Source organism: Tamandua tetradactyla, chromosome 1 (genome assembly GCF_023851605.1).
Source record: "Tamandua tetradactyla isolate mTamTet1 chromosome 1, mTamTet1.pri, whole genome shotgun sequence".
NCBI classification, from domain to species: domain Eukaryota; kingdom Metazoa; phylum Chordata; class Mammalia; order Pilosa; family Myrmecophagidae; genus Tamandua; species Tamandua tetradactyla.
Genome location: NC_135327.1, coordinates 206,726,587 through 206,741,654, shown reverse-complemented (window position 1 = coordinate 206,741,654; position 15,068 = coordinate 206,726,587). Strand labels below are relative to the sequence as shown.

Here is a 15,068-nt window from a genome sequence, read left to right as displayed (position 1 = left end):
ACTTTTTGTAAAGGAATTCCTATGAAAAATTAAAATAATTAAAATTAAAAATTTTTAATTAAAAGTCAAATTACCTTTTCTGTGCACCTTCCTAAGTGATCTCAGGAGCAAGAGTAAAAGGCGGAGTTTTTAGTGGGTGTTTTAAGTATACCTCAAAGGGAGAGATAGGGTTGGAGGTGGAAGCAAAGAGAGAAGACCATTAGAGGAAATTTCCCCCCTAAGAAGTAGAACCTATTAAAATGCCCACATGGGAAGAGAGGATTTTATCATCCCTCATTGGAGTAGATACTTTTTTTGTTAATTACGAACGTGCCCATGCATTGTTGTCCACATGCTATGATTAACAGAAAGAGCATACCCTCATATCTTCTTTTATAAATTGTTTTTACGTATTCAGTAAATGTGCTGCTATGTGCCAGACACTATGCTAGTTTCTTTACATTTTCTTATTTGCTCACCCAACATGATTATCATGAAGCTCACTGAACAGATGCAAAATACAGTTAATGGTGGTTATTCAGTTAGCAGGTGGGAAAACTTGGAAACCTAACCCTGGTCCGTCTGAATTTATAGTTTGGATCTGTTCTTCCTGTTCTCTGACAGGAACTCCTGACTTACTGGGTATGTGGGTGTGTTGTGTGAATCCTGCCAGTGAACATGTTTGTTTTGTTTTTTTAAATTTGAATTTCTGTGCCTTTAGGCAAGACGTACACGCACTTCCTTTAGCCTCTGTAATTACCATTCCCTAAAACCTTAACCCCAGTAGTTCTCAACTGGGGGATTTCCCCCACCCCCCACCCCCACAGGGGACGTTTGTCAGTGTCTGGAGGTCTTTGTGTTTGTCCTGTGGGGGAGGGGAGTAGTACTCCTGACATCTAGTGGGAGGCCAAAGATGCTGCTAAACTTCCTGCAATACACAGGAGAGATCTCAGAGCAAATGACCAAAATGCCAGCAGTGTCGAGGTTGAGAAACTGCATGTCATGTTATGGGTTGTCTACCTGACCCCTGCAAACATTTAAGTGTGCGATGCTTGTTTTAGACTTCATGTCCTAAGATGTAAACTACCAAAGAACTACCTCTTCTACAGTTACAAATACTTAGAAAGTTAGAGGTAACCTAGTCAGAGCCCCTCATTTCTGAGATAGGGATGCTGAGGGCCAAAGAGAATAACCGACCCACCTAAGACTATCCAGCTACTTTGGAACAAATTTCAATCTAGAATGTTTTTTAAGATTTGGAAACTTAGCTTTAAAGAGCTGAAGTAACTTGTTTAGGAGCTTACACTTTTCCAAATTATTATTTAATATTTTTATTTACTTTTTTTTGCATGGGCAGGCACCGGGAATTAAACCTGGGTCTCCGGCATGGCAGGAGAGAACTCTCCCTGCCAAGCCACCATGGCCTGCCCTCCAAATAATTTTTATAGGAACTAAATTATACATTTTTTTAAAACCCAGAAGTCTAGAACTTTTAGATAACTTTCTCAAAACCTGAACAGTAATTCCTCAAAGAATAAACATTTATGCAGTTCTATGCATGGCCTGGCCCTCAAAAATGTGAGAACTAATATTCTAAAGTTACCGGACAAAGGTGGTGGATTCTTTTGCCTGATCCACTCAATGTCCAATTTCTGAGACACCAGGATTTCAAAGAGAAAAAAGTTTGCTGCTGGCTATATACTAGGAGAGTAGATGGTCTATCGGCCCAAACTCTATCTCTCCAAATTGCAGTAATTCTAATAGTTTTATTAGAGAAAAAGATGGGCAGGGATCAGGATAATGAGCACAACAGCCCCAGATGTTGTAATTAGAGTGATCTAATTATTGGGCATGCACAAATTGAATCTAGTCACAGAATGTATGTAAGAAAATGGTGGAATGAGGTATAGGTGACTGACTGTAAGTTAACGTTTAAGCATGTCACGTGGGCCCACTTTGGTTAGATCCAGTCTTGATCATCAAGATAACTCTGGACTTGGGGTGAGTTAATTCTGGGCTGACCCAAGACCCTTCATTAAAAAATATTAGGGGCTGCTTTAGTGATTACAAGTAAAGTTGAAAAACTGAATAACTGACTGAATACAAATGAAGGTTAGTCACAAGTTTTTTACAATCACAGGGGCAGAAGATAAAGGCTAGAAATCATTACCAGATGTTCTAGTTTGCTAGCTGCCAGAATGCAACACACCAGAGACGGGTTGACTTTTAATAAAGGGGATTTATTTTGTTAATTCTTCAGAGGAAAGGCAACTAACTTTCCACTGAGGTTCTTTCTTACGTGGAAGGCACAGGATGGTCTCTGCTGGTCTTCTCGCCAGGCTCCTGGGTTCCAACAACTTTCCCTGGGGTGACTTCTTTCTGCATCTCCAAAGGCCTGGGCTGAGCTGCAAGTGCTGAGATGAGAAATGCCGAGCTGCTTAGCTGTACTACGTTGCGTTCTCTCATTGAAGCACCAGCCAATTAAGTCAAATGTCACTCATTGCAGCAGACACGCCTCCTAGCCGACTGCAGATGTAAATCAGCAACAGATGAGGTTCACATACCATTGGCTCATTCCTGTAACAACAAAACTAGGTACGCTCACCTGGCCAAGTTGACAACTGAATCTAACTACCACACCAGAGATAAAGGCAGCTGGATTACAATGTAGAGATTTCAAGAATTTCCCTCTGTCAACTCCAATATGCCAGAAAGCAAAAAGGAGTAGGTATATAATGATTCAATAATCGAAGTCATCCCTTAAATCCTGATTTCTCAGTTATACTAAGACACTGTGGATAAAAACTGCTGACCTTTGGAACATAGGAGGGTAGATTTGGGTTTTAAAATGACTTATCTACAAGAATGGTAATCACAAAAGGACAGTTTATCTCTTTTTGTATTATGAGTGTCTGGGAATATCAGAAAAGGTTGAGAGTATGGATTTTTCCCTCCCAGGAATTCCTTTTCATCAGTAGTGGCAAACCTGCCTGTTGAGAAAGGATATGATTTGGAAGTAGAATGAGTACTGTGTATGACTATAAAGTAATACAAGTTCACTATCAGATCAATATCATTGTACTAGAAAGAGTCAGGAGACCCGAGTCTTGGTGTATGTTTCTTTCCTGATTTACTAATTCTTTGATCTTGACCAATTTAATCCTTTTAAGTGACAGTTTGTTGTATTGTGTAAAATGATCTATAATACATACTTTGCCTGACTCCTTCACTAGCTCATTATTAAAAGCATCTGAAGTAGAAGTAAAAGTGCCTTGTGAATTGGAAATTGCTATGCAATTATACATTATTAAAAATAACTGTCAATAATTTCATTGGTAACTATAATTAATAACAATATTTATTGTCGTTAGAGTGATTCAGAACAAGGCAGTCAGGTTAGGGGAATGTACACATAATTCAGCCAAGCTACTGTTGCTCAAATCATGTTAGACGTTCTGTGTCTGCTGCTGTTACGGTCCACACATAAAAATTTCTTCAGAATCATATCTTGCACACCTTGTTTATTCCTTGGCTCATCAAAAACAGTCATAAGACTCTTTACTTACCTTAATCGCAAGAGTCGATTCTGAATGATTTTTAGCTACTTCCAAAAATCAGATTTTCTTAGTTCTTCCATTTGAGAGTGTTTTGTGGATGGTTCCAAGGATAACCATCTCCAAGAGAAATGTCCCAAATGTCCTTGGAGTAAGTAACCACCTCCCCCCACTGTTATTTTGAAAAGGTCAAGTCTCATTCAATAAACTCTTGAACACACACACAAACTTTCACCCAGTCATGTTATTTTGCAGATATATCTTAAGAACAAACAGAACTAGATATTAGTCATCCAACATTGATTGTCCTTGAATTAGCATAGCAGGATTAAAACACACAGTACAGTGAGATGGAACCAGGCAGAATGATAAATATTGAAGTCATTAAAGCTTTTGTGCCCTGATTTCTTATTTTCTAAACAGCGCATAGCACATGAAAAAGCACACTGAAAACCGCAGACTCCCACCCACCCACCCACACGCTGACACATCAGTGTTTGTGTGGACGCTGCTGTGAAGCTGCTGGAGGACAATTTGCCTATTATTTAAAAACTTGCAATGCCGAGCCAGTCAATAGGCTGGGCCAGACATCTTGAGAAACGGTTGGCTCCACAAACCTTCGCAGAGACCTCAGTCTCCTATTTGAGACTCTACTTAATCTTTCTGTAGTAGGCTGCGTGTTTGCATGGCTCTGACTACCTCTTCTTGTCCCTTGGGGTTCCTCTGGCCTCCTGTTTCCTGCGGCCTTTGCCTAAGCTATTAAAGTAGGAAACTTAATCCAGCTCTTCTCCCAGGACCTCTCCCCAAATTTAAGGATTTAGTAAAGTTAAAAGTTGAAGAGATTGCAAAATAAATAAATAAGTAACCACAATGAGATACCACTTTATCCTCACTAGGATGGCTATTACCAAAAAAAAGGATATGGAGAAGTTGGAATGCTTTTCCATTGTTTGGGGAATGTAAGGTATTGCAGCCTCTATGGAAAACACTGAGTTCCTCAAAAAGTTAACAGGACCCAGCAATTCCACTCATCTGTATATACCCCCAACAAAATGAAAACATAGACTCAAATAGATACTATACTTGTACAACAATGTTCACAGCAGCATTATCACAGTACCCAAAGAGTAGATGCAGCCTAAGTGTCCATCAACAGATAAATGGATAACAAAATGTGATTTAGACATTCAATGGAATACTGTTCATTTACTTAAAAAAAATGAAGTTCTGATATATGTTGCTACGTGGATGAACCTTGAAAACATTATGACTAGTAGAATAGGCCAGAAACAGAAGAATAAATATTTTGAGTCCATTATGTGAAATATCTAGAATAGGTCAATTCAGAGAGACAAAAAGCAGTTTCAAGATTATCAAGGTCCATGGGGAGCTATTGCTTAATGGGTGTCGTAGTTTGCTGCTATGATAAATACCACAGACTGGCTGGCTTAAACAATTGGAGTTTATTGGCTCAGAACTTGGAGGCTAGAAGTCCAAAATCAAGTTGGCAAGCCATGCTTTCTCCAAAATCTGTAGAGTTCTGGTGGTGGATTGCTGGCAATCAGTCTCTGCTTCCATCTCAAAGCAGTCTGTCCCTCTCTGTCTCCTTTTGTGGCTTCTACTTCCTTGTCAAAATTTCCTTTGCTTATAAAGAAAACAGAATTAGGTCCTGAAGGCCCACCCTGCTTCGGTTTGGCCTCACCTTAATAGGATCTTCGAAGATTTCATTTACAAATGAGTCTACACTCAAGGGACGGGAGTTAGAACTTGAACATTTCTTTGTGGGAGACTTGGTTCAATCCACACATTGGGTACAGAGGTTCTATTTGGGATGATGAAAAAGTTTTGGAGTTAGTGCTGATGGTCCCAGAACATTGTGAATGTGGTTTATACCACTGAATTTAAATTTTTATTATATATATTTTATCATAATGAAAATTATTTTCAAAGGGGCAAAGAGGTTGGGGGTGACAAGAGGCCCTATTTAGGGGACAGAGCTGAGCCCTTTACTCAGCAAGATATTCCTTCCAGAAAGACTATCAATTTTGAGAGTTTCATTTGTTGCTTTCTTTGCCAACATTGGGAATGCATTTCTCCCAGACTGTATTCTAAGTTCTCTCTTCTGATGTTCAAGGAGAGACAGGGACCGACAGATTGAGGGGAAAGCTCATCAAACACACACAAAAATGGTTTCACCAGACGTACATCGTCTTCCTTTTCTTCAAAGTTTGAGAAATAAAAACCGAAACCCTGTAATCTGCTCTGGAACATTATGTAACAACTTCGTTCAAGATGGTTTCTGTCTCTTGCACTATCTTTAAAGTAGTTTCTTATGGTCAACAATTAGGACATTCAAGTAGCCTCTTTAACTTAATCTAAGCCAACATTTGATATCATTTACCATCCCTTCTTGAAATGCTTTCTAACATCCTGATATGTTCATTAATTCTCTTCCCTCTCTGGCTCCCTTGCTCTCATGCTTATTCTTTCTCTCACTTTTTTTTTCTCAACACTGAGTTCTGGTTGTCACCTGGCAGTTATAGGTATTTCCCAAGATTTTGCCCCAGCCTCCCTGATCTGGATCTTTCTGGCTCTCCCTGACTGGCCAGGGCTCTGTTTCTTGCTTTGCATCTGTAAACAGAGTCCCACCAGCATCCAAACCAGTTTCATTATCCCCTTCCCCATCCTTGTGTCCGATGATGGTGCTGCTTTTCTTTCCTCTCAAGCAGAAAATTTCAGTCATCTTTAACTTTCCCTTACCTTTCAGGAAAGAACCAATTATCTTTTTCTAGCTTTATCTTCCGCCAGCGTCTCCATCCACCCAACACTGCAGTCAGCCATTCCCCTTACTATCCAGTGAAGGAACTTTTGTCCCTTTGTGCTTTTCCTATTTCTGGTCCTTCCTGCCAGTTCTGTTGAAATGTTCTTTATTCTTAAAAGCCCAGCTCAGATACCATCTCCTTCATGAAGCCTCCCTGAAATATTCACAGATGAAAATATTCCAGCTCTTAAATTCCGACCACTTTCTAACTCTATCAACTCATTTAAAAAATGTGCCTTGAGAGTGCATGGGTAATTCAGTGGTTAAAATGCCCGCCTTCCATGGGGGAGACCCAGGTTCAATTCCCAGACCATGCACTCCCCCCACCCCCCCCACCCCCGCCAAGAAAAACGTGCCGTGTGCTATATCTAATGTGGTATAGTGGTTCTAGAGTTAGAATTCAATTCTTGTCTCTGCCTCGGTCCCTAGGACAAGTTAATTAATCTCTGCAACCCTCTGCTTTTCTGCTTTCTTTACCAGGATGGGTTTAGAATGTGCACAATAAAACCAGCCTCTCAAGGGATTTGTGAGGATTAAATAAAATAATGCCATGAAGTGCCAGGCCTGGTGAAGAAATTCAAGTATTGAGACTTAGTTGGCAGTAGGTTATTATTAAGGTGGTGACAGCAATGCTTTTTTCCCCAGAGCATAAGCCTCTTCAGTCCCCATAGCATCAGCCTCTTCAGTCCCCATAGCATCAAGGAAAATGCTCTGCTCGGGGAAAGTGTTCTGTCATTGTATAATCTGGGAAAGAGGAAGGGAACTTAAGCTGTTTGAGCCTCTTTCCAAAGCTAACGGCTGAGAGCGAAACAAGCAATGATAGTGAACAGGAAATGGCAGGTGAAACAGGAGAGCCTTTTAAAAATATTGACCTTGTTTCTTTCTTGTCATTATTCCTTTAAAAAATGGAGTTATTGTCTTTCTAACTTCAGCTGTATTAAGATTCTGTCATAAGGATTAATTACTTTTCCTGTTGCTTTAATGGTGTATTCCCTTGGGAGCCCCAAGGCACCTGTCCAATTATCACTTAATTAACCTGGAGAAGGTTAATTTGTCAATATATCTGTGCCGTTTCCCTGAGAGAGATTGTGTGTGTGTGTGTGCGCGCGCACGTGTGCGTGCACGTATGAGAGAGTGAAAGAGGGGGGACACCACTGTGGAAGTGTATGATCAAATGGGCTTCTCAAATATGTTCGATCAGTCATTTCTACTTGATTCCCCCCCCCTTTTTTTTTGTTCCTATTTTTTTCCTAGAACCAAAGTGTATGAGATTTGGGAATTTGCATTTGTAGTATGTTGCCATGGAGAACATTTCTGTCTCCGTAATGGAATATATGAGGATCCATGTTCTCCCTGCTTCTGGAATAAATTTAGTCCCCACATGCACAAGGGGGGAAATGATGAAATTGTTTTGAGACTATTTGAAAGTGACTTAGTTTTTAAAGTTATTGTTTATTAGTCATCTAAACTAAATTCACAGTCTTCCTGATCCCTTCCAATTTGATCTTTCCTTAAGCTCTTAAATTTTTCAGATGTGCAATTTTTTCAGACTTGATATAGAAAAGAAATCTTTTTCCTGGATTTGAGCAAATATTTTTAGCAGTTTTCCAATCTGTGAACACAGTTAGTGTAAAGGCCTAGAATGACAATTTTCTTAGCTTTCTCACAGCTTCCTCAACCCAAAGTCATGATTAAAGAGTTAAATAAATTTAATCTCAGAAAAACATTGATAATATATTAATTCTTGGTCCACAATTAGCAAACTATCAAGATCCTGAGAGAAGTAGGTAGAGAGTAAACAGGTACCAGTAGACTCGTGATTCAATGAGCAGCTGAGTGGGAGGAATAAGCACAAAGATAAGGACAAAACAACCAAAAAAAAGGGAATCTCCTCTTCATCAATCCTGTTCTGTGCACGTGTGCATGTGTGTGTAACAAGGATTCTCTAGGAAGGCCTTGAGAGCTCTGTTTGATTTTTTCATTGGTTAAAAGTGGCCTGTTGCCCAGCCATACTATCAGAACTGGAGCAGAACCCTAAGTGGGATTTGCACTCCTTTCCTAAACACTATTTTTTACCTTCAATGTCTAATCTCACACCCATACCCCACCCCCAATAAGTACACACGGTGGCAGTCTCATTGCCATATATTTTGCACCTACCTTACCTTTGCATAGCAACTCCTAACTTTCCCAGTCTCTTTGTGGCTCCCAGCTGTGCTTCGAGAGGTCATTCGGGCAGCAGTGAGCATAGCAAATTACTTTAGATTAGATTAGACTCAGGACCTAGGCTTCCTGGCTTCAAAGCCCAGTTCTCCCACCCCCAGCCGTGTGATCGTGAGCACAGTTGCCTCATCATGTTTCAGTTTCCCTGTCTGTAAAATAGTCATAATAGTACCTGCTTGTAGAATTGTTCTGAGGATTAAATAACTTGATGACAATGTCTGTCAAATTGTAAGGCTCGATAAACGTTAGCAGTTGTTTATGTATTTACTTTTTGATCTTTTTGATTAGTGTGGTTTTTTTCCTCCTGCTTCTGGCTGTCTTCAGGCGTGAAGATAGTTTTCTAATTCATTTTTAGCCCAATTCATTAGGTAGTACATAATCAAAGCTTAAAAGATCAGGAATCTAGAATGGTTTTTGTGAATGTCTTAAATAGTTTTTATGGAAATAGTTGAAAATCAGAAAAAAAAATTGAGCAAAGTATTAAAAGAAAAGTTTACATTCAACAAAACGTCTCTTATGTTATATTTGGAGGTCAATTTCCAGTTTCTATTTTGCCCCTAGATATGAGCCAAAATTGCCTATGGAGTTTGTTCCAAGTGCCAGGTTTGGTTTCTGTCCTCCCCTGATGCATGATCAAAAATGTACTATTCCCATTTCTCTGTGTTTCTTCTCTTCAAAATCCAAAGCAGTATCATTGACTTCTCCAACTCTCCTCTCGACCTGGGTGAATATGGACAAAGGAAGCCACTGTGGGAGGAGAATCATGGTTGCCTTCACGGCTAGAGCAAGGATGTGAAGTTGAGCTCTGTTTCTGAGAAGAGCCCAGATTTGTCCCAAGAGGGAGGGGTCGTGGGTCACAGCTCTGAATCAGAGAATTTTTTCAGGATATAGGAGAGGCAGATTCTTTACTCTAGGTTTTTATCTCTTTTTTGTTCCCGTCCAGTATCCCATACAGACTATGTACACTTTTAACTCATTGCTATTTTTACATTGCCAATTTTGGTCTTTTTCATCTCATTCTCTTTAATTCCCTCTAACTTGTAGTCCTGTAAGGAGATCCTGAAATAAAGCAAGAAAAGACAAAGATTGAGGAGTGAAGAGATTTGGGTAATTAGTCCTAGTTCTGCACTAACTAGCAGTGTGACCTTAGACAAGTCACTGACCCTTTCAGGGGCTCATTTTGTCATCTCTTAAGTGAGATAATTATAGAAGCAAATTTTCAATTCCCTGCCCTCAACCCCAAATCTAGTAGCCTTCTTGCAACTGCCTTCCTGATGACCTCCTCTCCTATCATGTCAACTTCTCTGTGTATTCACTAGATCTCTTTCCCTTTCGTCTTCTATTCTAGCTCTTTACTCTGAAAATAATTTCCCCTCTCTTCTGCATCATCAGTATTTTCTTTTCTACTGAAATTCTGCAATCTGCATATAAACATCATGTAATAAATGCCATCTACCAAAAGAAAAAAGCCAAAAAACCCTTTGACACGTCTCATTAACTACTGCCCCATTTCTCCACATTCCTTTATAACAAAACCCTTTCAAAAGGTGGTCTGTACTCACCCCCCACTTTTACAGGAGACCCACTTTTACATTGACCAGCCTTCTAGAACCATGTCTGTCAAGGTCATCTATGACCTCCATATTGCCAAATCTAATATTCAAATCTCAGCCCTCATCACACTCTACCATGGGAACATTCGAAACAGTTGAAACCCATTTCTAGTTGAAACCCTTTCTTCACTTTGGCTTTAGGGACAAAACATTGATTGTTCTTTTGTGGTCTCTTGATCTTCTTTCAACCTTTAAATATTTTTGAATTATTGTATGATTGGATCCTTCTTGCAATTCAAATAGTTGATGAGTTTTGATTAAATGTTCCTTACTCTTCCAGAAAGTATTTTCCTGTCTTTATGAGAAGGGCATTCAGCATATCTTAAGATTCTGCGTGAAGAAATTGCGAAAGTCCAGAAATACATTGCCCTTCTGAAAACCCTGAGGATCCTGCTAAAGGCAGGCTTGAGTGTCTGGGCTGTATGGTCTCCTCTTCCAGTTGGGTGAATATATCACTCAGTCAGTGCTAGTGCCTAAGGGGGGATTTTTCTTCTGCAGTTTGTATAAAAACTTGGAGCACTGAGATTGGGTATTTTGCAGAACCTGTAAATCCACCTCAAGACAGCACATGTAAATAATTCTCAGCCCCAGCAGAACTGAGCCTGCATTTCCCCAAAGATACTCACTTATGTTTTATTTGATTAAAATAAAACTTCTTTCCTCAACCACCCTTACCATTGGCTACAGGGTGCCACCAGGCAGTCTTCCTACATCTCTAGAAATTAGATTGTCTTGGGCTGTGTTGTATGAAAAGTAAATATCTTTTAATATTAAATATCACATTTCTGGAAGAGCACACCCTAAGATTAGCTGCATCTCATGTTAAAGTAGTCCGGAGTGTAGCACAGAGAATGGTGGATAGAATTACCCACATTATTTAAATAATTTCTTTCCCATTTGAGGGTAAAATTTACACTCATACAAGTTCATTGCTTTTATGTTGCATTTCCACAGTATTTTCTTAGTACCTAAATAGTATGAGCACTTGGTAGACTCTTACCAAATATCTGATGTCAGGATTCTCCAGGCAACCTCTAGGTAGACTTGAGTTTTTTCGCCCTTTTTGCCTGGACCGGTGATTAATATTTTTAAGCAAAGAAGCCACATTTAGTGCATGTACTAGGCCATGTCACCCTAATGTCTCTGAAAAGAACAGTTTGCTCTACTGGGAACTGGATGCTGAGCTTGGATTTTCATACTTGAGAAATAGAAGGGCAGCTCAGTTTCCCAGGAATCGGTGGGAACTTACAGAGCCTACAGATAAAGCTTTGGAAAGCATTAGCTTATACTGTTTCTTAAAGAGCTTAGTTGAGAGAGTCTGGCCCAAATCCTAAACATCTGGGAAGCAGGCATTCAACATAAGGCAGTTAAAATGATACATTATAATAGCTGCGAATGCATATATTAGCATACAAAAGATTCAAAGTGGATGAGCTAAGATTTAAGCTCAAGAAGTTATTTAAAAACCTGAGAAAAAAACCAAAAGATATGAGAAGAAAGTAATAAATAAAGAGCAGAGATGAATAAAACATAAAGCAAAAAAAAAAAAAAAAAGCTGATTCTTTGAAAATAGCAATACAGTAAACTACAGCAAGATAAAAAAATGGAAGACACAAATAATCTTAAAAGTGAGAAAATCAGTAGTGGTCAAATTCGGTTTAGAGAAACAGAAAAACAATAGTTAACATATTTACTAAATAGTTTTTTTTGTTGTTGTTAAAGCTTATCCAAAAGATTTCCACTGAGTTCCCTACATTTGGGTCGCAGATAATGCAACCTAGTTACATTTAATTTCAGATAAACAGAATAATTTTTTAGTATATGAATGCTCTAACTATGCATGAGATAAACTAAAAAAAATTGTTTATCTGAAATTCAAATTAAACTGGATGTCCTTTTTATCTGCTAAATCTGGCAACCATACTCCGAAGTCAAATATACTTCTCCTCTTTGTCACTAGAGGCTCTCAACATCTATTTAATCGGTGTTATGTCTGACAGAGAAAGGATTTGATTCATGTGACAAAGATGGGTCTGCTTGTTCATGAGGGAAAAGTAAAAAGTTACATACTTGTCTTATAAATCTCCCACTGCAGATTGTCACCTTGTATGTAATTACTGACATTTAAAAATTTGTCTTTCTTTACAAAGTCTGAAAACCAGTTTCTTGATATTTCAGTGCAAGTTATTAAGCCTCTATTGTCAGATTGATGAGAGTCTTCCTGGAACATACTGCATGAGAAACGAGTCCAGTCTTTACCAACTTTTGAAAGTCTTTGTAGAGGGGGGGAGGTAGGAAGGAACACTTGTGTGCGTGACTTCCCCCATTTATTTCACTACTGTCTCTGCCTCCTGATGCTCCTGAAGCTGCCTGGGTGCTCCTACCTTGCTGACAGACCTGGTACGTCTTTCATAACATGCCAGCTGAAAGAGACTGGTGTTTATCATGGCCGATGAAAAGCGCAAGGAAGGAGTCAGGTTAGGGAGCTCAAATTGACCTGCAGGTGGTGGGACAGGATGGTTCTGTGCTGCAGTTTAAGATTAAGAGGCACGAAGTAAAGTGATGAAAGTCTGTTGCAAATGACAATGAAAGGAAGAGCCTGTTATATATATTTAGTAGTACCTGGGTTTGCAGGGAAGCAGATCAGATTCCAGTTTGATAGACAGCCACTCTATGAAATAGACATACCCACACAGTTGGAAATGGAGGACAAAGCTACAACTGATATATTTCAGCAGGGACTGGAGGTGTCTGCTAAAAAGAGCACCTACTGTTTTTTTCCAGCACTCTGTTCCAGTAGATGAGAATATACTCTCATTAGAAAAGTAGCATTTGGTTCTACCTTATGCTGTATACTACATAGTTTTCTCTATTCTTTCTTTTGCCCTTTCTTCATTCCTTTATTGTACATGCAGCAGTTGCTTGTGAACAAGCATATTATTATAAATGAATAATAATAGTTTAATAGATTTCAAATGGAGACAGAGTAAGGAAAAAATTAGTAAAAGCACCCTTTTTCATCATTAGTGGCATACTTACTCAACTTTTTCTTTATATCATAGTCAGTTATTTTGCTCTCACTGTTAGCAAATAACACCATAACAGTAATCCTTGTTATTTGATTGGCAGATTTTAGTATTTTTCATTTATCATTGCAAAACCAAGGATAATTTAATAATTTTTTGTACAACTTTTATATATGTAGAGCAAACATTTAAGAAACAATAAATTATTTGTAATAGTTAGATTCCATTGTCAACTTGGCCAGGTGAAGGCACCTAGTTCTGTTGCTGTGGACATGAGCCAATGGTACATGAACCTCATCTGTTGCTGATTACATCTGCAGTCAGCTAGGAGGCGTGCCTGCTGCAATGAATGACGTTTGATTTAATTGGCTGGTGCTTAAATGAGAGATTGCGACGTAGCACAGCCCAAGCAGCTCAGCATACCTCATCTCAGCACTTGCAGCTCAGCCCAGGCCTTTGAAGATGTAGAAAGAAATAACCCCGGGGAAAGTTGTTGGAACCCAGAGGCCTGGAGAGAAGGCCAGCAGAGACCATGCTGTGCCTGCCCACGTAAGAAAGAACCTTAGTTGAAAGTTAGCTGCCTTTCCTCTGAAGAACTAACAAAATAAATCCCCTCTTATTAAAAGCCAATCCATCACTAGTGTGTTGCATTCTAGCAGTTAGCAGACTAGAGCATTATTTTAAAAGAGATGAATCCTAGAAATGTTTCCCTTTGAATGGAATCTCTTTTTATTTAAATAAACTTTTTTTAAAGTTATTTTTGTGGAGGAAAGTTGACTGCTTTTTCAGACAGTGTACCTTAGCTCAGCATTGCCCTATTGGTCTATACTCAGTGTCCCTCTCCTTTATCTACAAGGACAATGAACTCTTCAGAGAAGTGGCTTAGAGATTGGGTAAATGATAAATGTCACAAATGGATGACTCAGGCTTCAGCCCCCATTTGGCTTTATTCATGTTCTGTACATTGAAAGTACACGCTACTTTCTTCTCCCTCAGTTCCTTCTTACCATTTCTCAGGAGAACTGCAAGCATTAAAAAATATGTATGCCAATATATTTAAATGACATTCTCTTTCATTATTAAATGGTCCTAATTTCTGTGAGAAGAGCCAAAGACTTAACAAGCTCAAAAACCAAAACTAGAAAGACACACATATATGTGTATATGTCTCCGGATATATCATGAGAAGAAGACAGTATCATCTCTGCATATTCCAGCTGAGAATGCATAACCTGATTTTAATAATGAGGAAATATCAGATAAACCCAAAATGATGTTTAAAATTATCGAGGCATAACCTGATCCTAGACTGGATCTTGTACAACAGAGGGGAAACTTTAAAGGACATTATTGACTTAATCGACAAAATTAGAATACAGAATATAGATTAAAGTGTTTAATAAATAGTAAGGTTACTGAAGTTGATAACTGTTCTTGGATTATGTAAGAGAATATTCCTATTCTTAGGAAATACACATTGAAACACTTAGGGTAAAAGACCTTGATGAATTCAGCTTACCCTCAGATAGTTCAGGAAAAGAAATTGTATGTGTATTTGTGTGTGTAGAAAGAAACCATGAGTATGAGAGTGAACATGAGCAAATAATAAAGCAAATGGTGTAAAATATTAGCAACAGGTGAATCTGGGTAAAGGATATTATGAGTGCTCTTTGTGCTATTTTTATTCTTACAGCTTTTTTCAAATAAAAATTTACAGAAAGCACTTAATGCTCATAAGTGTATCTGATGCCCCCACTTAACCTTAAACCTCCATACCATCTAGAAATTATTTTTCAGATATTTCTATTCTCACCCACAAAAGTAAGGGAACAGAGATCTATTACTTTAGGGC

At 38.8% G+C, this 15,068-nt stretch overlaps 1 protein-coding gene across 5 annotated transcripts in view; it reads left to right on the top strand.

Moving 5' to 3' along the window:
* The window catches only part of DIP2C (disco interacting protein 2 homolog C), a 500,644-nt gene that overhangs the window by 459,893 nt on the left and 25,683 nt on the right, over positions 1-15,068 (top strand). The gene's annotated exons all lie outside the window — the stretch shown is intronic.